General features: G+C 38.6%; 1 long non-coding RNA gene across 1 annotated transcript; it reads left to right on the forward strand.

The window, feature by feature from the left end:
- The first annotated feature begins 190 nt into the window (after positions 1-190).
- On the forward strand, positions 191-11,289 carry LOC132776157 (uncharacterized). Its single transcript, XR_009631591.2, has 3 exons — positions 191-433; positions 6,124-6,164; positions 11,133-11,289. It is a non-coding gene; the product is annotated as an uncharacterized lncRNA (long non-coding RNA).
- The last annotated feature ends 11,648 nt before the right edge of the window (positions 11,290-22,937 follow it).

Here is a 22,937-nt window from a genome sequence, read left to right on the forward strand (position 1 = left end):
TACCTCCTTGAGACCCTTCCCAGTATAATTCCTCACGGCTGGGTGCAGGAATTATCCTCACGAAACCCAAAGGAGATGGGTTCAGAATAAATAGGCAGGAAGAAATTTGTGGTTTAGTGCCAAAATAGACTCTGGGTGGATCTCTTGAGGAGAAGAAATGCTCCAATTACAGGCGTGACTTTTTTTGCCCATGAATTGGGGCACACCCCGAGTTTTTTCTTTTCCCAGTGCCGCTGCGCCTCCTGACAAAATGAATCATAAGACAGTTTGCTTCCATGCTCGAATTTGTGAGAAAGAAAACCATTCTACCATTCAATCAAAACAAGCCGCTGAAGTATAATACCTTTTGTCTTTTCTCAGGCCTTCTACTTGTAGTTTTGAGATACTTGTTTTCAACATCCTGGAGTTTTTTTCCCTCTTTTCTCCTAGTCAGGTAAGGAATACAGTTTAAATTTTTGGAATATATAATTCAAAGTGATGCAATGAATTAGTTTGTGGTTTTCTTCCTCATTAGATTTCATTTAGTGACCTACATGGTTGTAGTCATTTATAAAGGGTGCCATGAGTACATATAATCTAATAGAGTGGATTCTTGATATCCATTGAGTTTTGATTCCACTGTTTTGGATACCAAAATCTGTGGATGCTCATTTTCAATTATATGCAGTGGTGTCATAAAATTGCATCTCTTACATACAAAGCCAAAACCAAGTTTTGATTTTTAGTTTTAAAAAAATCAAGCAGGGAATGGTTGAATCCATGACTACAAGGGGTTGATTGTACTACTTCCGAGTTACACTCGGAAGGGATTGTGGGCTTTCCTGGGATTCAAAGTGATAAAAGTCAAGGGAATGATACAGGTCAAGAAAATGCAATTGCTTCAGATAGTGATACAGGTCAGGAAAATGCAATTGCCTCTGAGTTCCAAGGTCAGTCACAGAAGTCAGAAACTACATCCTTAGATAAGGGCTTGAGTGAAGACGAATTGGCAAAAAACTCTCACGGGACAGCACCTGGCAATGTGGAGCTAAGCAAGGATTTATGTTTGCAGATTATGGCAGATAGTCAGCTTCGTAGATCAACAAGGCTCTGTGGAAAACAGATTGCGAAAGTCCATAGAAGACATAATGACTTCATGTCTGTTTATTAATAGTCACCGTGCACTTTAGGTACATCTTTTGCTTGTGGGGTTAACCTGCATTTGTGATTTTTGACTATCTTTGGACTGTGTTATCTTTGAATCTATAAGAGACATTTGGGACTTCTATAACCAATGCAATTAGTGCTAACAGCTACCCTATCCCTATAATTATTTAATAAACAGGAAATATGTACAAAATAAATGATGTTTGTTTCAATAAAACCTGTCCCTTTGAATTAGTAATGGCAGTGTTTCACATTGTTTGAATTTAAAGTCACAATGAACATAACAAACAGAAGCTGATAGTTTTTGTGAGTGCTTGGATGTGTCAGTTTTCAAGGCCTGGCATTGTATCTTTGGTTTCCATGGGTCACCTCTAGCCAAAGATGGGTTGACAATTGTCCAGTTTTATGGCCTCAACCACAGGCAGAAGGAAAGGCTTCAGCATTCACTCTCTGCATCCATATTTCTGGCTAGAAGCAAGTAGTGCAGATTAACTGCTCCTTATCCTATCGTCCAAAGTAAGAGGAAAAAATAATCCTCTTATTTCACTTTGACCAGGAAACAGCCCCTTTACCTAATGATTTTGGTGTGATTTTCCAAAAAGGAAAATGTTTTCTCTGTGTTTATATGTGCATATGTTTGAATGACAAGTTGTAAGGAACTATTGTTGATAAGTTATGTTCAACATGTGTTTTAAAATTGTGAAACAGCTGATTGGACTGTCAAAAAATGGAGCTATGTACACACAGGTGACTAAAGGGAAGCATAACTGGGAAGCAATGAGAACTCTCTGCAACCGTTCCTTGCTTTATATAATATTAAATAGAACTTGAATTAACAGTTGAGTGAAGAAAGAGATAGAAATCTGCTTGTGTGTACATTAGGATGTCCGCATGTGAGCATATGAGATTCAGTACATCTTGGAGATTTTTTTTTAAAAAAACTTCCTCCAGATGTCCCTTGTCCACCCTCCATCTTGATCTGCTTCAAATGAAGATGTGATGATAGTGGGGAATCATTTCCCGGGACTGACAAGTCTGTGTGTGGACTTGCTGTCAGGTCCCAGGATTTTTTGCCCCACTTTTAAAGCCCATATTTTGACGTTGTCTGGAAGTGCCCTGCGATGATTCTGAACTTGTAACGCTATTCATCACAGTGATTTCAATGCGTTCACCTGAAAATCAGTCCCGTTGAAATTACTCTCCACTCTATAAAGGGTTATGCTGAGACAATGTCAGTTCCTATTTAACATTTTATGCATGCATTTATTTAATAAGACAATCACATATAACATTTTGCTGCCACTGTAGAATTGCAGTTTAAAACAAGGCTTACAATGGAACAGATGGCATAGCTAAATAAAATGGGACAAGAGGAGGAAAGGAAGGAATGGTTGCAGGACTATTAAGGGGAATGAGGAATTCAAACAAAATTGATTTCACTGCGGCTGGCTGTAGAATTAATGCCATTTGCCACCATTATAGCTGCCATGGCTCAGAACACTATGGAATGATAAGGAGTTGTAGTTTTACAAGATGTTTAGCTTTCTCTTCCAATTGTGCTAGTGCCTCCCCAAACTACGACTTCTGGTATTCCATAGCATTGAGCCATGGGTGTTAAAACAGTGTCAAAAGACATCAATCCTATAGTATCGATCAATGTAACCAAACTATCCAAGTACTCCTGCTGCTTGCTGTCCAATGCCAGTGTTGGTGGCCCAGGAACTCTAGCTGATGAATTAGATGTAGTCCACAAAACCTGATGCTTATTTTTAAGGTACGATATGACTTATTTTTGATAGACTGGCATGACTAACAGATGATATAAGAAAGCTTTGCTTCAGCAGTTAATATTTCTTGACTGGGAGCAGATCTTTAACATGAAGTAACCAGAAAAACAGGCTTCTAAGCCAACCCCCCTTCCTCCTCCCCCCACAAATCACACACACAAAGAAAACCCTGGTAAACATTTTAGCTTAATGAGCTGGAAATACAGGCTACTGCCTGGAATTGTAGTCTTAATTTGATGGTTCCTTAAGATTCCTGCAAAAGTTGTCCAAAAACTATTCTCGTGACTGAAACAGAGACTGGGTGCCTCCAGCCAGAAACAGCATTTTAAAAAGCCCCTTCCACACAGCTGAACAAAATCCCACATTTCCTGCTTTGAACTGGAATATATGGCAGTGTGGACTCAGATAGTCCAATTCAAAGCAGATATTGTGGGATTTTCTGCCTTGATTTTCTGGGTTATATGGCTGTGTGGAAGGCCCCTTAAACACATAATCCTGTTCTTACTTGTGCATGTTTTTATCATGAAGCTGCCCGAAGCAGATTGCTTCACTACTCAACTGTTTTATATTACAAAGTCTTGAGATTTGTATTACCAACCTCACAATAGGGATGTGCACAATATGACTTATTGAGATTACATATATTTCCACCTGAAACCCATTCTTGCTCAACTGCTTATCAGGCTGCCCCATGGATATGGTCACTGTGCTGTATGTCACTTCAGCAAATATACATCCTCATACAAACTCTAATCTGCTGCTGAATGTCTCCTTTTCACATGATGTGTGCAAAGAGCTTTTGTGAGTTAAATAATGCATCTCTTTGTAGCTATTCTACTATCTCCTCTGGAGATTATTTCTTAGTTTATATATGTGGCATATACGTGGCATTTTTACAAAGGATTTATTATGAGTGGCATTTACTCAGTAGTAGTTTGCATCTTTAAGGACTTTATCATACCAGCTGCCATCTCACCACAATCATATTAGTATAAGGAATCAAAACATACTGGTTTTTAAGCATTCAATGTTGCATATCTGTGCATTAATGCAATGGCACAGCTCTAATAATTTATGGTCCTGCGATTTGTCTTTCACGCATTTTCCATAAATCCTCATTTCTGTCCTATGTCCTACTAAGTATGCCTTTTATTTATTTATTTATTTATTTATTTAATTTTTATTTCCCCTCCCCGCCAAAAAAACCATAATAATGGCTGGCTAAAGGGCTAGCATTCATGCTACAAAAGACACAGGTAACTGTCCCAAAGGTTTGTGCTTTGCATGAAACTAAAAACAAAAACAAACAACAACAACAAAACAGGCAGATTAGGAGACAGAACAAGAGAAATCATCATCATCATCATCGCAAAGGCTAGATGGCCATATGTTGGGTGTGCTTTGATTATGCTTTTCCTATATGCCAGAAGGGAGTTGGACTAGATGGCCCTTGGGGTTGCTCCTATTACCATTACTACTTCTACTGCTACTAAAGAAACTGGATTACCATTTGCCAGGGTCACTTTGTGCTTTTCCTGCATTGCATAAGGGGGGTGACTGGATAGCCGCTAAGGTTGTTGTTGTTGTTGTTGTTGTTGTTCCAAAGGCTGGATGGCCATCTGTTGGGGGTGCTCTTATTGAGCCTTTCCTGCATGCCAGAAGGGGGTTTGACTGGATGGCTCCTGTTACTACAGGGTTGCTCCTATTACTACTATTACTACAAAGGCTGGATTGCCATCTGCCAGGGCTGCTTTGTGCTTTTCCTGCATGACATAAGGGGGTTGGACTGAATGGCCTCTGGGGGTCTTCCACAGAAATACTGTTAAGTTTATGTTGGTTAAAACATTTCTTCATTTTCAATATTGTATTTTTCTTTCTTTCTTTTTGTTTTGGCATACAAATGAGATATGTGCAGTGTGCATAGTAATTTGTTCATTTTTCCCCCAATTAGTTCACACAAACACTCTCCATCTATTTGCCACTGACCCAGCCCATCTGTCAAATTTTAAAACGCAATGCAATCCCTGTGTCCAAATGTTTGATAAACATTTCTTGGGGCTCCATAAGAAACTTTTCCTTCAAAAAGAGCTGAGCAGCTGAAAAAGATTGACAACCCCTGTTCTAAAGGTTAAATTACTGTTGTGGTACATATTCTCATTTAAATAGGCTACTTTTAGTGAGTCACAACTTTGGTCACAAGTTCCAATCCAGTAATGTTAGTCACACTTAATTCTGAATGAATTCCTTGTGTTAAGCATAACTAATTGTTGTTGGACTAGAATTAACAAAGGGCTATATGATGCAGTAGTTTTCACACTGGGCTATGACTCTGGAAAGCCACTGAATGATCTTGGACAACTCACACTCTTTCAGCCTCAGAGGAAGGCAAGAGCAACACTCCTCTCAACAATCCTTTTAAATTAAAACTGTTTGTATTCCAGCGGCCTTCATTAATACTTATTCTGCATTTGTCAGGGGGGCAAATACTTTGACCATCAAGGTAATCAATTGTAAAACATCATGTCAGATATACATCAATTTTGAGTTTTGAATATTAGCCTCCAACTTCTCCTGTTCTCAGCAGACATTTTAGGTGACCTTTTTTCCATGAGCAATGTGTTGTCCCTGCTAATTGCTATGTGCACTGATAAATGTAAATCCCAGCTGGTGTGTAATGCTATGTTTATCACTCTTTCAACCTGACACTGTCAAATGTTAAAGAGGTTGCCTTTGGTCTCCCTGAATTAGTTGCTGAGCTACCTCTGTAATTGCAGCTTATTGATCATGTTTGTTCTACATTTGTCATGGGCAAACAGCCTAAGAGCACATCCAGAGTGATTAAAAAGTCCAGCTGGTCTTTGTATTCTTTGTGATTTTAGAGATCCATACACATTTTGATTATGACTGAATATTTTCTGTACACTCCTAGTATGAACAAAACCTTTTTATACCGGTTTTCTAGTTTGGCTTATTCTAACCCAGCATAAAACAGGAACAAAAAATTGTGATTTTTCAATCAGTCTGGATACAAAGTTACTAAAGCAGACTTTCTTAACCTAGCAGTCTTCAGTTGTGCTAGATCCCAACCATCATCTTCCACAGCCATGACGGTTTGAGATAACAGAGGCTTCTGTCCAGCTCATCTGGCGGGCACAAATTTATATATATATTTTTTTCCTTTTGAATGCAGGAAGAACCTGGGAAAAGAACTTAGAAAAAGAATTCTACTAGGTAAGTGTTATCAAACTTAAATGTACTGATGAGCTAAATTGTATACCCAGCAGACTTTTGTAAAACAATAGCAGTGTCAATAAAACCTTAAGCATTTATCATAGTAAGTATGCATTCTGGTTATAGGGGACCTTTGTCTTTTCCCTTTAGGAAGTCCTAGACTATGATTCCCATCACTTGAACTGATGGGAATTGAATCTTTAAAAACCTGGAGGACTAAACTAGAATTTGAAATGGTTGGTTTTGGCTAATTAACTGATAGTAATGCTTGAGCTGCAATTGGCAAGAAAACCACTGTTCCACATTGGACACATCTGCTAAGCTCTGAAGAAAAATTAGTAGTTAGTATGTTGGTTGATATAAATGTTCTAAACTCATGGCTTAGGTGCTCCAGATAATTTTGGGGACTTCAGCTCCCAGAAGCCCTAACCATTAGTCAAGCTGGCTGGTCTTTTTAATAGTTGAAAGCTACTAAAAGCAGAGATTTGTCATTTGAAAACCACTGTTTTAGAAATCACAAATGGCCCCATAAGACTCTTGAGAGTTATGCTTTAATTCATTGTACAAATGAATCATTTAACCTTTACATCTTCCCAAAATCAAATAATATGTGAGTAGTCATGTTAACTGACAGAACCAGTTCTGTAGTGACTTGAACTTTGGACTATGACTCTGGGCATGGAAACCCACCAGTTGACTTTAGGTACTTCACACTCTCTTAGCCTCAAAGAAAGACAAACACAAATGTCTTCTGAACAAATTTTGCCAAGAAAACTCAGTGATGGATTCATCCTAGGGTTACCATAAGTCAGAAATAGCTTATAGGCACACAATATAGTCTTGTTTTTTGTCTGATGTTGCAATATGTTTGCCTCTGTTTATCAATCATATCCTCTCTCCTGATTTAGGGACATGAAAGTTTGCTTTGCTCAGTTATGCAAGAGGCACAAGGGCACTGGCTAGGTTTGAAATCACGTTATGCCATGCCCTAAGGAAAAGTGTAATCAAAGAGACAGATATTAATTGAACATTGATATTATCATTTTCTTTATTATGTAACTTCCATGTCATGTTAAGATGGTTTGCTTCTGGAGACTGATAGAATCTGAGGGATTTCTTGAGGCCTTTAGATTGTTTTCGGAGACAGAAATTGTATTCTTGTCAAAGTGAAGATGACTACAATGACTCAGTTGCTGCTAAGGATCCTCTAGCATCATGGTTTGCCCTACAATATGAGTTTTTCTATGATGCTGGCATCCATTGTCACCCTCTGTTTCCAGCCTCTGTTTTTGGTCTCTGCCAGGTTTTGCTGGATTTTTCTTTCAGTTTATTGAAATCTATTCATGAACCATATATTTTTTTCTAAATGGGAGTGCACATTTTACATTGACAACGTTACCTGAACCCCTCACCATTGCTCCTAGAGGTCTGGAGGGTCCAGGACCCACCAAAGGCTACACCTACACTGCTATTCCCCAATCCTACCCCCAACCACACGAAACAACTATACAGATACTATTGTAATATCTCAAGGGTGAATACTGTGGAGGGAAGATGCAGCAAGCCTAAGCCTTGTTTTCACATTTCATAGATGAAAACTGGGGCACATGTGGCCAAGCAACATAAGAATGCAGTCAAGATGGCAAAAGTAATTAATATGAAAGAGCACACAAGTTATGAGAAGCTGCAGTAGATTGCTTCTGCCCTCACCTCTCCCTCCTGCTGAGTTAATAGTTTGCATTAATGGACCTAAACTGGGAGACAAGTGAGGTGAGAAGAAAGAAACTAAGACATAGTAAAAGCAGCTGAATAATAGAGGGGACAGAAGGCTAAGTAGAGCTGTCTAATAGTTGGATGTTTTTAGGCAGAAATATCTAATTTTGGGGGCCTTCAGGAATGAAAATTGCATTTTTCTTTTTCCAGGTGGGGCTTGGAAAGGACAAGGGCTGGAAAAAATTCTGGGGAATGGATATAGAATGAGAACTTTAGTTCTCATTCCTGATTTAAAGCATGTTTAGGCAGTCTTTTGCACATATTTGAAATATGTGCATGTTTACATAGCCACTTTTGAAACATGTGGATTTTCAATGCATTCATAGATATCAGTCAATTGAAAATTTATCAGATTCAGTTGTGTTCAGTTCATGGATTATTTATTCAGCCTTGGACTGAAAGCTATTTCCTCCCACATGACTTTTTTAATTTCAGAACTGGCAAGATAAGCAGTGTTTCAACTGTACTGCATGCACCAACTCCCTCCAAAAATATCTAAAGATCAAGCACTACTGCAATTCAATGATTTAATAGAGCAGTTGAACTTGGACACATTCTATTAAAGTAATTGAAAAGGGATACTTCTTAGCCACTTTCATTCTTTGTTCTATGGTACTAAACTCCTTGAGAAGGTCACCATACATTTTTATAGTAACTCCACCAAAAGAACTGAGGTAGTAACGTGGTATGGCATGTTTTACTCAGAATTAGAGTACATTAGATGGATTAATCAAAAAGTTAAATTTAATAACAAAATAAACAGGGGCTTAAATCTAGTTACTAATCTGAACAAGACTATATCTGATATTGTCCTGTTTTGCCCCAGAATCAGCCTTACAACAAGGGTTAAAGCAACTAAAAAGCTTTACTTAGCAAAATGATAATAATGTAACAAACAGCAGCAAAGGAACAGCAGGTAAATCCAAAGCAAAAGTCGTACATCAGACATGAAACAAGAATCTTTGGCAAAAAGTCTTTGCAAGGCACTTTGCAGACGCTGGAGCTGCAAGCAAGGAAACCAGAGCACAGAATAAGTAAGTAGAATGGTTGCTGCCAGCATTGACCACTTGTTTTAGTGCTGATTTATAGCCCTCAGCTCCCAGTACAGGTGTTCCTAGGACGAGGTCTGATTGCTCAGCATCCTTGCAGCAATGCTAGCTGACCTTCTCTTTCCTTCTTTCACCCTTTGGCATTCCTTCTTTCACCCTTTGGAAACATAGGAACCAGCATTATATTTTCCTCACCCTCTTCTTCCTCCTCAACACTTGGCCCCAAATCCTCAACTATTACATCTCCAGCCTCCTGTTCTACCTTCTGCTCCTCAAAAGAGGACTACACAACAGATATGATATATTGCTGTATTAATGTCCCATTCAGTAAGTATGTCACTGACTTTACCGAGATTGGGACTAGTTATTCAACGTAGGCCATAGCATTGCAGCTAACTAAATACCCAATTAAACCTATTTTAAGGTGGGCCACAGACCTGTTCTTTTCTTTCTTCTACTGCCCCTCCACTTTTGCTGCTACACTACTGAATTTTGGTGCTGTGGCAGTGAAATACCCCTACACTTGCTTTAAAACAAGGTGCACAGAGAGCATGCAGCTTGTTTTGAAGCCTCCCCTGATACATAAATTGACTGTTAAACAAGATGTATTCTTTCCACATGCTTTCATTTAAAATAGTGGCAGGATACAATTGTTAATCCCCAGATACCAAAAATTACCAGAAATTACAATCTCCCATTTGGCATAATATGGCCCTTTTTGGTATAATATGGATGTTCAACAACTGCATCATAGCTAAAATCAAAGGATGGTTTTCCACTGTTGTGGCAAAATTTATACCATGGACACCAGAGTGCATAGGTATTGAACTAGTTGAAGACTTCCAATGTAAGACTCTTGTTTTATATGTCTTTACCTGCAAAACTGAAGCAACAGCATGACCTACTTTAGGAGATCACAGGGGTAGAATCAAACTCATATCAATGCATACTTTTTGCCTTAGGAAGAAACAAAGGCGTGTAGCTCGAGGACAAGGATCTAGTAAAAAGGGCAGGTTAGGGTCTAGGGCTGTATCAACACTGCAGAACTATTGTGGTTTGGCACCACATCATCTATCATGGCTCAATGTTTTGTGAAATATTTATTATTTGTCAGTGAGCTCCAGTGCCACAGTAAACTACAAAACCAAGGATTTAACAGGATGAAGCTATGGCAGTTAAAGTGGTATCAAATTGCTATAATTTTGCAACACGATCAGTTACACGTGGGAAAAGATATTACTGGAATCCAACTTCCACTACATTTAGCCAACATAGCCAAAAGTGAGGAGTGCTAAGCGATGCAGTCAAGCAACACCTGGAAAGTTGCACATAACTATCCTGATCTAGGTGAAATAATGGTCAGATACAACAGTAAAGGCTGAGGCCCCTTCCACACTGCCCCGAGATCCCAGGATCTGATCCCAAATTATCTGATTATTCCAGATTATCTGGCAGTGGATACTTGTATAATCCAGTTTAAAGCAGATAATCTGGGATCAGATCCAGGGATATAGGGCAATGTAAAAAGGGGCCTTAGTATCATTTATCTGGAACACTTGGAACCAGAAATGTTTTGGATGTTATATTTTTTTTCTTGATTTTGGAATATATAATGAGATATCTTGGAGATGGAACACAAAAATCATGTATGTTTTATACACACCTCATACATACATCCTAATGATAATTTAATTCAATATTTTTTAAAAAAATCTTTGTGCATGAAATGACATTTCCGTACATTGAACCATCAGAAATCATCTGTCACTATGTTAGTCACCCATGTGGACAATTTGGAGTATTTGAAATTTTGGAATTCCAAATAAGAGATGAACAACTTATAGCTATAGTTAAACATGTAGTACTCCTACTGTTCAAAGTTGTCCCAACTTTCATAGCACCTTTATAAGAGATTTACAGCTGAGAGGGAGTGGCCAGCTAGGGTGTTCATTTGGAGTTCTCGATCATATTTAATAGTTTCAATACTGTACACATGTGATTTTAAACAATAATACCATCATTTGAATCAGCCTTTTCAGCCTTACTAGACCCTAAATCCAGTAATTTTTACTTATCTTTCCTCCTGCCATTGTTTCCTGTGAACTTCTCATGCCACCATCTCTGTTCTTTTCAATCCTTGGTATAGTTGGGGGAAAATCAGAGTGCTAAACCTCTGCATTTTCAAACCTGCTCAGTTCAGCCAAAGCCTGACCAAATAGAAGGCATCCCAATTCAACCAACCTTTTCCCTGAAGAGTGGCCTTTCTTCCCCTTGAGTGTACCTAGACATGTTAATATCTGTGGTAAGTTCTCAAATCTTTCTGTTTTTCAATCTTTAGTTTCAAATGTTACCTATTCAAGCTTTCTCCTTTTCACACAGCCCTGTGCACCCTCAAAGCTACTGTGCCATCATATCCATTACTCTTCTCTTACAGTCTTGCCGCAAGTTCAAAATAATGGCATACTGATTATAATAACCTAACTAAGAATGTTATAATGATATACCTCTGTCTTCTCATCATGCTTAAATGTATTGTCTTCTTCACAAGTGGAACTATGGGTAAAGTGCCTGGCTTTATTAAAAAGGGTTAATCACATCCAAACACTAGATAGAGATATCCCACTCTGTTCAATTTATCCAAATTATCTGTTTAATTTGTTGCATAAGATGGCTGGTTTGGCTTCTTGTTCAAAACAAGTTGGGAATTTCCCCAATTTATTCCTCATTTGTTACCATTGACTCCTTATATGTCTCCTGCAAACTGCACCAGGACCACTTAAGGCTGAGGGTATCCAAAATATTAAATCTTACTCTAAAGGTCAGCAGACAAACCAGGTTGTGGCCCTTCTATTTGCTGTCCAAATTGCACAATTTGACCATCTCAGTAAACGGGAGGAGATAGCTTCCCTTTTCGCAGCAGAAACCTGAATATATACTCTTTTTCCTAGTTCCAACAGACCTCACTACCTCTGAGAATGCTTGCCATAGATGCAGGCAAAATGTCAGGAGAGAATGCCTCTAGAACATGGCCATATAGCCCGAAAAAAACCTACAACAACCCAGTGATTCCAGCCATGAAAGCCTTCGACAATACATAGAAACCAGAATGTTTAGTTGGGTCTGAACAGTCTTGGAGAATGGTTACAAATATGCTCAGTTTCACCCCTATGTCAGTGGCTTGATTGATGGCCAAATGCATAGAAACAACACTTAGCCTGAAAAGAATTAACATGTCTAAAATCTTGTAATTTGATTCAGCAGAAGACTTTTGAAAAGTTTTGTTCTCCTGTGTAATTGCTTGTACTCCTAGCATTCTTCACCACTTCGTATGATGGCTAAGAATCCAATGATGGCTACATGATTCCTATTCCTGTCTTACAGCAAGAGACAAGCAGACAATGAAAATGTCAGAATAGTCCTAAAGCATCACTCAGCTTCCTGCTGTCTTTTATTCATATATTAACTTAGGGACCCAGCGATGCCCTGGTTATTTGAAACAGGCATTGTTTTTTTTTGTTTTTGGATGTTAGGTAATATTGGTTTGCTAATATGTAACACTATTTATTAGAGAGAGAGAAAATAGTCTTTCTTTTTGTTTTATATGAATACTCCCATTATAAAATGCATAAGGATATGGGTGAACTGTAATTCCCAAAATTTCAAACTTGGCCACATTCTGTTTGTGTGCCAAGTTTGGTCCAAATTAGGTTCGCAGTGCTCTCGGTATATATATCCTCCTATATACCCTCCCAAAGACCTCCATTATTTTTTTGTTGATCATAAGGGTTCTGTATGCCAAATGTGGCCCCAGTCCATTGTGCAGGGTGAACTACAACTTCCGTCACATTGACTCAGTCCCTCAAACCCCTCCAGTATTTTCAGTTGCTGATCAATTTCTCTCTGTTTGCTGTGTGCCATAGAGAAGAATAGGAAAGGGTTAAGGGAGAGGCAGTGGGGAGGGTCATGTAAATTCCGCACCAATGGAGAGAGTAAGAAACACTGGGATGACTGTAGTGGAGAAAAAAACCAGAAAATCTAGAATGAAATGGTCCCTGTGTGAAAACCTTTACTTGGTGCTGGGAAGTATGGTTTTTGTGGAGGACATTGGCAGGGCTCTTCTACATGTTCACAGCATTCGCTATAACCTGCAATGTCACTGAAAGGGGGGGGGGGGGCTTTGATATCTCCTGAGTTGTGGGAGCTATAGCTGTTTGTGTAAATGGGAACCTGTCTGTGGAAATGGGCACCCTAGCCACATATGTTCATACACACATACATATTTTCACTTTTATTTTGTGTATAGATAGATTTTAATGGACCTTCATTCCCGTTATTCAAGTTAAGAATGTGTTGATCTTGCTGAGTATAGGGGCAAAAGCATGTCTCATTTCCTAAATCTTTCCTAAATCATTTGCTAGAAAACATTTTTGCATAATTATTTAACCTTGACATGAAATCAGGGGTCAGCAAAGTGCTGCACTGACTCCCAATAATCTAAAAAATATGTGTATTGTTTTATTTATTTTTTAAAAAAAATCATCTTGTCCCTTAATGCCCTCTAGGGTCTGCAGGGAACGTTTTGCTATGTCCCCTTCACTTCCCAAGGCAATTTTAGATCTAAGAAGTGCCTTTTTGTAAATTGAACATGACTTCTGATTCTGTCATGTTTTGAGGAAAAGTTCAAAAATGGCATGGGGGTGGGGGCAGGGACATAAAAGTATGGCAAAAATGCTCCTCACAGTCCCTATAGGCTTTTGAGAGATATTTTGGGGCATTTTTTGTAGTTAGATCTGGCTGCTGGGGGGCTTATGTGGCCTCTTAGCCTCCCACAGTTGCTATTCCTGTATTAGATGCATATGCAAAAATTGTCACTATTGAAGCAATATGCCAGTAAGTTTGTAGCAAATGCATAGTACATGTCATGAAGCATCACCCTGCCCAAATCACATACTTGAAAGTAAATCCTACTGAAAATATGAGAGTTTCTTCTTGAGTAAACTTGGTTAGGATCAGATACAAGTCCTACTTGTAAAGCATCATTAGAAGAACCTAGAAGAGGAATGGGGAAATGTTTTGTTTGGCCTTTCGGGGTAAGTTGATGTATCAAATCTAAACAGTTGACAGGGATGATGGGAGCACCATTCCACTCATTTTTCTCCCTGGCTTGGAACCTAAGAAATGTTGTTACAGGACCAAACTGGATGAGTTATCAGTTATCATAATTAGGATCTCCCTATCTGGGATGGGAGTGGGATGGGGAATGACAGTGACATGGTGAAAATGAATTATATTACAGCATTATAAGAAATGAGATTCACGAAATTATAAAAAGCACATTATCAACACTCCAAAATCACCGGAGCACAGGATTCCCCTGAAAGTTTAAAAAATGCAAATAAAGAAATTGCTATTTTTTAACTAAGAGATCATCTATTACACTGTAGAACTAATGCAGTTTGACACCACTTTAACTGCCACAGTTCAATGCTGTGGAATCCTGGGAGTAGTAGTTTTACAAAGTTTTGAACTTTTTCTACCAAAGAGGGTTGGTTTATTCATCAAACCACACATTCCATTATTCCAGTGCATTGAGCCATAGCATTAATTCAACAATGTAGATGCACTCTTAGGACCCTGTCTACACTGCTTTATAATGCAGTGTGGAGACATATTAGCCGAAGGTGTCCAAATGCAGTTTAACCAGGGGCACAATTTGGAAATCTATATTTATTCTGGGCTAAACAAATATTTAGAAAGATGCAAACCTGTTGGGACTGCCTCTTGGGATCGCCATGCGAGATTCCAGGGGCCAGTCCCCACAGCAATCCAAACTCTCCTCTGTTTCACCCCAAAATTTAAGGTTCTAGGACAGGACCAAGGCACAAGTCTCCTCTAGAGCACTTGGTGTGTCAAAATGATGTGCCAGGAGCTTTGGAAAGGGAAGGGGACATTCGAGTGCCAGAGATTTGGCATCATTTTGATATGTCAGGCGCTCCAGAAAAGCCTTGTGTCTCAGTCCTGAGGCCTTTACCATATTTGGGGGTGGGGGGGTGGGAGGGTAGGGAGCCATGGGTGGGTATTTGGCCATCACCACCCCCACCAGAAAGGCAAGGGGCTGGACTGGGAGAATATTTTAAATCAAATCAGTGAATAATCAAATCTACAAAAGTCAACCCTGCAAATTTGGAGGGATGGCTGTATATTGTAACATCTGTATATGTTTAGTGATATGAACTTTTAGTTATACTGTATCCATTTTGTGCATGCCACCTTGATTCCCACATTTGGGCAGGATATACTACATTTCTTTGATTTCTCTTAGTACCACTAACCAGAAAAAAGCTGTATATATATGTGTGTGGGTGGTATAGGAAGCACCTGCAATTCTAAGTCGCACCCAATTTTAGAGAGGCTTATATGGGAAAAAGTGCACCTTAGCACTGAAGAAATACAATCATTCCTATTTTGCTTTCCTCCTGAACTGTTTACTCTTTTGCTCTTTGCCCTGTAGGGAAAATGCACACCCCTATGGTACCTGTGTATTTTCCTTGGCAGGATGTGTAAGATTTTGAGAGAATGTTTTAGCTGGGTTGTTTCAGTATTTTAAAATACAGGTACTGTACCCTTAAATATGAAAACTTCCACTGGGCTTCTCTGTGCTTAACAGCAGATTATTAAGGTAAATGTGTCATCTCTGTTGCCTTTAACTGTCACCAGTGTGAATTGCAGAAATCCTGCAGATTCAGTACAGATATTTTTTGTTAGCACCTAGTTTTTTTATTTAATAGACATTAATTTGCACAGCAGCCAGAGAAAAGTGGCAAAGCAATTTGTAGCTTGATGAGGTTAATTGGGGAGTAATCTGCATTAGCTTTACAGCTGTGCATCCAAAGTCTCTATCACATATTATCTTCACATTGCTCAAACAAACATATCTACCAAAAAGGCACTCACTCAAAAGCTGGTTGATAGTTACTGACAATGGCAGACTTCTTCACTTTAAAGAAACATTAAAAGTAATACAGTTCAAAGATGTCTAATCAGAAGTGGAGATTCTGCAGTTGCAGCCATAACTTAGAAGAGAAAAACATATGGAACTACAACCTTATCTCATCAAAAAACATATGGACGGTAGGATTTTAAAATTTTGAACATAGAATATTTTACATTCAGTTACAATTAACCTATAAATCTGGTATCTTTTACAGACAGCAGACACCTGTTGTGTTAATTATTTAAAAGAAAATATTTCCTACATTTTACATGGAGTTTCAAGAGACTGCATCTTATGGAAACTTGATTTCTGTGCCGTTTGTTTCTGAGCAAACATTGGACATAGTTATGCTTTTGAACTGCAGAGAAGAATCAATGCAAATTTGTGAAATTACTTTCTTTATAGTTTAAAGGGTTTCCTTTTATACAGCAATTGTCTTTTAGTAAAGGTAAAAGTTTCCCCTTGACATTAAGTCTAGTCGAGTCTGACTCTGAGGGGTGGTGCTCATCTCCATTTCTAAGCTGAAGAGCCGGCGTTGTCTGTAGACGCCTCCAAGAGCATGTGACTGGCATGATTGCATGGAGCACCATTACCTTCCCGCTATTGATCTACCCACATTTGCATGTTTTTGAACTGCTAAGTTGGCAGAAGCTGGGGCTGACAGCGGGAGCTCACCCTGCTCCCTGGATTCAAACCACCGACCTTATGGTCAGCAAGTTCAGCAGCTCAGCAGTTTAACCCACTGCGCCACCAGGGGTTTCTTTGTCTTTTAACATGGAGTAAATTCTTTGAAGATCTCTTCATGTTTTATAGAGAAGCATTTGTTCATTATTTTAGGTTACCTTTCTTCTCACAAATTATATATGTATGCAAGTTCTACATGGGTGTTTACATTGATCAAACACTGGACCAAATGGTAGAATTTAAGAACTTGGCAGCCCGAGAGCGTCGTGTTTATATTATCATACAGTTTTAAGCTATACGGTACTTCAACCTAATTTCTTAAATTAAGAAAATGAAAACAAAATTCTGCATGGGGTTAGGCTGTAGAAAAGAGATTTACAGTTGTCCCTCACATTTGTGGTATTGACTTTTTCAGATTTTATTATTCATGGATTCAATTTAAAATGTTTAGTGTGGTAACCTGTAGGTCCTCCAATGTGACTGTCATCAATTTACCCCAAGTTTCTAGAAAGAACACTTCTCTAGGAATCTCCAAGTCCTCAAATGCAATTCTATGGCCAGCTTCCAGAAGAAGTGGACAGTAGAATGATGCTGGAAAACCTAGAATTTCCTAGAATGCAGCTTGTATGGTATAAATTGGTAATACAATTTAATATGGTAATACAATTTAATTACCATATATACTAGAGCAGGGGTCCTCAAACTTTTTAAACAGAGGGCCAGGTCACAGTCCCTCAATCTGTTGGTGGGCCAGATTATAATTTGAAGAAAAAAAACATGAATTAATTCCTATGCACACTGCACATATCTTATTTGTAGTGCAAAAAAAAAAAACCCACTTAAAAACAATACAATAATTAAAATGAAGAACAATTTTAATAAATATAAATTTATTAGTATTTCAATGGAAAGTGTGGGCCTGCTTTTGGCTGATGAGATAGGATTGTTGTTGTTGTTGTGTGCTTTCAATTTGTTTCAGACTTAGGTTGATCCTGAGCGACGGCCGGATAAATGACCTTGGAGGGCCGCATCCGGCCCCCGGGCCTTAGTTTGAGGACCCCTGTACTAGAGTATAAGCTGACCCGAATATAAGCCGAGGCATCTAATTTTACCACAAAAACTGGGAAAATCTATTGACTCGACTATAAGCTGAGGGTGGGAAATGCAACAGTTACTGGTAAATTTCAAAATAAAAACAAAAACCAATAAAATTACATTAATTTACATTAATTAAATGTTTTTGAATATTTACATAAAATTGTAATTTAAGAAAAGACTGTCCAACTCAGATTAAACCATTATTCTAACCTTCTTCAATGTAAATGTGCTTACATAGCCTTCCAATAATAAAAAATTGAGTAAAATAATAAATGTAATAATAACAATAAATAGAGAAAAATAATACATGTAATAAAATAATAATAGAGTAAAATAATGTAAACGTAATAATAATTGCAATAAATGGAGTAAAATAATAAATGAAATAATAATAATAATAATTTATTAATAATAAATTATTATAATTATAATTAATAGTCCTAGACACTTGGGAAGTGTCCGACATGTGATCCAATGCAACAGCCAGCAGAGTGTCTGCTGTGGACTCATCTTGTTGTGTTTCAAATAATAATAAAAACACAGTAAAACAATAAATAATCTTAACTCAAGTATAAGCTGAGGGGGGCTTTTTTAGCCTAAAAAAGGGCTGAAAAACTCAGCTTATACTCGAATATATAAGCTATTTATATATTTTTTTCACTTACATGAGGTTCATGTACCTCATCCCAGCAAATGTGGCAGGGCTGACTATAGATAGACTCTTCCATTAAATCGGTATTAAGGCTACCGTTATCTCTTAACCTAAACTGTTCTCGCAACAGTCATGTGAGATAGAATGAGGAGGTCAATTATCTATTATCAATGCCTGGTTAGAATGATATGAGGAAGTTCAGGAAGCATAATCTGTGCATTCTTCTAAATCTAGCAGTTAGGAAACTGAGCAGGAGAAAGTATTATAACTAGAGCCATATCCTGTCTGCATATCTGCCTTCAAATCACATGCTGAGTTACAACGACCTCATGAATCTCATGGGAATTTCTTAGGCAAGGAATACTCAGAGGTGGTTTTGCCAGTTCCTTCCTCTGAGGCTGGATCTACTCTGCTCTGTATCCCAGGATCTGATCTCAAATTATCTTCTTATCCCAGATTATCTGGCAGTGTAGACTCATATAATCTAGTTCAAAGCAGGTAATCTGAGATCAGATCCTGAGATATAGAGCAGTATAGATCCAGCCATAAATATAGCCTTCAGCACCGAATATTTGTTAAAGGTCCCCAATCCAAATACTAACCAGAATGGACCCAGCTTAGCTTCCAAGATCAGACAGGTCCTGGTGCTTTCAGGATATTTGGGTCATTCATAACAGCAAACCCTAGTTGCCTTGAGACCCAATTTTGAGAGAAAAGCAATTGCCATCATAATGTACTTCATGGCATTTCTTCTGACACATCCAAGGTTGCACTGATTACCATGTTTCAAGTGCATGAATTGTCATGAGTTTGATCACAATATTTGGGATATCCCTATTTTGATTTATTATAAAAGCATAGTAATGCAGAAATATGTCCTTCCTGTGTTTGTTTATTCAGGAGCGAGTCTCATGGAAATCACATAGCTTACTTCCTCATAACTGCTCCTATAAGAATGTAAATTAGAATAGATTAATTTCCTATATTACTCTGCACTATTGTTTATGATATATTTATTTAGAACATTGCTAAATTCAATGGAATGAAGAAGCATTCCAAAAGCCACATGGATAGTAAATACTTTTGTCTCCCACACGAAGCTGATTGTTTGTACTACTACAGTCTGTTGTGTTTTCCCAGACTGTAGTCTTACACACTTTCTTTGAAGTAAATGTCTTCAAAAACAATACAACTTCCAGGAAGCATGTTTAGATAAGATATTAAATTATTATTATTTTACTGACACAAAAGCACAGTATGTCACAGCAAATGAGATCTATATGCTGGATTTCGTATCACAAAATCACAAGTCAAATACTTCCCAAGCGTGTGATGTATTTTCGAATGATGTGTGCAGATCCAAGTAAGGTGGCCTTTTGCAGTTGACAGATCATGATTTTGTCGATGTTTATTGTTTCTAAATGCCGGCTGAGATCTTTTGGCACGGCACCCAGTGCACCAATGACCACTGGGACCATCTGTACTGGTTTATGCCAGAGCCTTTGCAGTTCAATTTTGAGGTCTTGATAGTAGCTGAATTTTTCCTGTTGTTTTTCCTCAATGCGACTGTCAACCGGTACGCCAACATCAATAATCCAGACTTTTGTCAGTCTGGATTCGAAAGTCCCACAGTATTTTTGCACGTTCATTTTCCACAACCTTTGCAGGTTTATGATCCCACCAATTCTTTACTGCTGGCAGGTGCTACTTGTGACATAAGTTCCAGTGAATCATCTGCGCCACAGAGTTGTGCCTCTGTTTTCTTGTAACAGCTGAGGATATGATCCATGGTCTCATCAGCTTCCTTGCATAGTCTGCATTTTGGGTCATCCGCTGATTTTTCGATCCTGGCCTTAATTGCATTGGTTCTGATGGCTTGCTCCTGGGCTGCAAGAATCAGGCCTTCTGTCTCCTTCTTCAGTGTTCCATTTGTGAGCCATAACCAGGTCTTCTCCCTGTCAACTTTTCCTTCAATTTTGTCAAGGAACTGCCTATGCAATGCTTTATTGTGCCAGCTGTCAGCTCTGGTTTGGAGTGCAGTTTTCTTGTACTGACTCTTTGTCTGCTGTGCTTTGAGAAGTTTCTGATTATTGACTCAATGGGTGCCACCTTGTTGTGGGGGAGGGGGGGGGCTTAACTGCTCCAAGGATGCTGAGAGCTGTGCTGGCGGTAGTGTAACTACCAGCAGGTCCAACTAAGCCAGAGAGGTCTCAGCTGAGGAGTGGAACTAAGAGCACCTAACCCCTTAGCACTATGGAGACTTCGTTTTTAAACCAAAATGAAGTCTATACTGGCTCAGTCGACACCCAGGATAAAAAGGACTGCGGTGGATGCAGCTGATTCTGGACATCCATCGACAAGTGGGCTACAGAATCAAAATACAAATGAACAATCACAGAAGCGGCAGAAATAAACAATGCCAGAAAACCGCATTATTATTATTATTATTATTATTATTATTATTATTATTATCATCAACAATACAACTTCCAGTTGGCCAAAGTTTGGAAAGAAATGAATACTTCCAGGAAGCATGTTTAGATAAGATATTATTATTACTATTACTATTATTATTACTATTATTATTATTATTATTATTTAATATCTTAGAATCTCTAACAATTGGCCAAAGTGGCTGAGTCTGCTTGGAGACTCAGCCATAACACCTGTTGGACGAAAGTTTGGAAAGAAATGAATAAATGACCAGGAGTTATTTCCAGGGGTTCTGACTAAGGCCAGCAGCTACGAATTAAGAAAAAGGGAAGAGTGGAATTCTAGATGACACTTCAAAACTTTGGGAAGGATAGACTAAGCATTTCTGCATGTTTTATTCTTTTACTGGGAAAGTGGAACAACAATGTCCTGTAGTAATCTGTCTATCAGCCCCTGATATTATTGCTATAAAGACGTGAAAGGTTGTGATAGAATATTTTCAGATCCCAATACTTGACTTCTAGATACGAAAAATAGCATAGGACAACATTAATGAACTACTATAGGCATCATGCAGAGCCTCGATCTATTTTTTACCTCTTTACCAAGGCTTTAGGCAAGGAAAGCATATATAGGCAGTTCCTTCTCTGTCGTCTCTTGATAAAACGTTGAACTAAGAGGCAGGGAGGCAGACTGGTGCTATGATAGTCTGGATCCTCAAAGAATTTTCCTTCCCGCCTGTTTGTTTTTTGATATCTGCAGATTAACAAGAGCCAGGAAGGAATGATTCACAGGCTACATACCTGCTAGTTCTTTGAACATGCAGTCACATGCATTGTGCTGTTGCAGCATGATTAAAATCTACTTTATGGACTGTCTATACTAGTGTGTGGGTACGATCATAGTTTACACCTCCTACACATAACAAATTATCATACCACTGGACTACAAAGTTTGGAAACACGTAGTTACTGGCCAGGAGATACAGCATCTGGTGAGTGATGTCTATTCCTGTTAAATCCAATAAGTTGAACCAGAAACAGTTTGCTTCCAGTGGTATCCATATGCTTATTTCAGGCTTCATAAACTTGTTAAACACTTAATGTGCCACATGGCATGCTATGACTTCACATCAGCCAGGTAATTGTTTTAATAACCCCAAGTTCTGTATTACTGAAGGAAGTGATTGTCAGGGAGAACTTTATACCTATATCACTAGAAAATAATGAGGTCGCTCTACATACCAAGCTAGCAGGATTTAAATTGCTATCTCAAACATGATTGTGATAATTCAACGCTCTTCAAATAACTGACCTTGTACATTCCAGTCTTATGCAAGCATTCTTTGAAGAAGCTTTATGTCCAGTAGTACATAGTTAAACGATGTATGTAGAAGATACACCTTTAGCTTTCTTCAATGGGAGTATTATTGGACTAGAAAAAGGGCAATAAATATCAGCTTGGATAGTTTTGCTGAGTGGTTGAAAAGGAGGAATCTTGAAAGGTTAAAACTTCTGGTTCCAGTAATGTGAAACCTTCTAATGTAGGCTTCTGCTGTTTAATAACTCAGTCCCAAGGGTACTCTGTTTTGAGGTTTCTCTGGCCAGATTACTAACTGGAGCTAACTATAGGGAACATACTATGGCCCTACTCAAGTTACTCTACTGGCTTCCAACAATTTTCCACGCTCAATTCAAGGTGCAGGTTATTACCTACAAAGCCCTAAATGCTTTGGGTCAAACCTATCTTTGAGACTGCATCTCTTTGAACCGGCATGGGTTTGAGATCAGATGGGGGGGGGGGGCTTCTCTTGGTTCCCCACCGTCTCAAGTGCGGTTGGTGGGGTCAAGAGAGAGGACCTTCTCTGTAATGGCTCCCCAGATCTGGAATATCATCCTAAAAGAGATTAGGTTAGCCTACACCCTTGACTCCTTCCAAACCAGCCTAAAAATACCTCCCCCAGGACTTTTTTCTTTCCCCCTTTTTTCTTTTCTGTAATGGGCCCATATGACATTGACACTTTGGTACTTTAGTTGTGATTTCAAAGCAGCCAGTTGTAACTACAGATGGTCTATGTTTTAAACTGTGTT

This window comes from Anolis sagrei, chromosome 5, assembly GCF_037176765.1.
Source record: "Anolis sagrei isolate rAnoSag1 chromosome 5, rAnoSag1.mat, whole genome shotgun sequence".
Lineage (NCBI taxonomy): Eukaryota > Metazoa > Chordata > Lepidosauria > Squamata > Dactyloidae > Anolis > Anolis sagrei.